The sequence below is a fragment of the Triticum dicoccoides genome, chromosome 6B (assembly GCF_002162155.2).
Source record: "Triticum dicoccoides isolate Atlit2015 ecotype Zavitan chromosome 6B, WEW_v2.0, whole genome shotgun sequence".
Taxonomy (NCBI): Eukaryota; Viridiplantae; Streptophyta; class Magnoliopsida; order Poales; family Poaceae; genus Triticum; species Triticum dicoccoides.
The window spans coordinates 541943251-541944471 of NC_041391.1; positions in this window are offsets into that span (position 1 = coordinate 541943251).

Here is a 1221-nt window from a genome sequence, read left to right on the forward strand (position 1 = left end):
TGAGGATGCGGGGGCGGGGGGCGGGGGGCGGGGGCAGAGTTTTCGTCCGCGCGTGGAAATTGCTAAACGTATTTCTCGCTGAGGGTTAGCTTAATCTTTACGGTTAGATCTAATTAAACCATCCTGATCGTAAGGCTGTTATTAGTCCGTGTTGTTATTTGTAACTTTTTTTTTGCGGGCGTTGTTATTTGTAACCGAGGCTGGGTGAACTTACTCCCTCCGTCTCAATTTACACGTCCTGCGCATATATCTAGGTTGTCAATTTTATCACCCTAATATAATCTATATAACATAAAAATTATAACTTTTAAAAATAGAATATTTAAAGTTTATATTGGTATATTTTTTGTAATATATGACTTGTATTAGGTTGGTCAAATTGACGATCTAGGGATACGCGCACGCCCTGTAAACTGAGAGAGAGGAAGTAGCGATGGATATGTTTGCTTGTTTAATAGTAATAATAGTAAGTAAAGATTATGTGGGATGATTTATTAATGTGGACTGCATTTGCCTTTACACAAAAGAACAAGGCTAGTAAGAGGAAAAGAACTGATGATGATGGCGAGAAAGATGATGTTTGGTTTAACAAGACCATACGTTTGTCACTCCCCATTGTGTGCAAAGCTATTGATTTATTGAAAGAACCACACCGTGACCGTGTTCGGGATGCTGGTTTTGGTATTATAACTTGACATTAAAGAAGAATGTGCCCCGTGTGCCTATGTGCTATCTGATTGGAATTATTGACCCTGGCACGATGAAAATCAATTTTAGGGATGACAGGGTTCTTCAAATCACTCGTGCTGTTGTTCATCACAATTTGCGTTTTCCCATGGGATCTCGCACTGCACCTTTTCCTGCTAGTAGTGGCCGTGATGATTCATTGTATGCCCTTCAAGGATGATCTTGGCTTTGACCGTTCATGAAGTATAGGTGTTAAGGACTTGCTTGAACTGCTGGTGTTGTTGTTTCCGGATGAGGACCCCGTGACGGTTGATCTTGCTATCAAGGTTTTCTTCCTCACACTTTATCATAATCTGCTATGCCCTGGGCCTGCAGCTCGTTTGGGCAGGGTTGCTGCCATGGTTGAGAACATGGATTATGCTGCTATGGCGCAGATGGACTTTTGTCAGCTCATTGTTGATGTGCTCCAGTTAGCTGTGGTGAAGTGGCAAAAATGTGGTAGCAAGCAGAATTGTGCAGAGGATTGTGCCATTG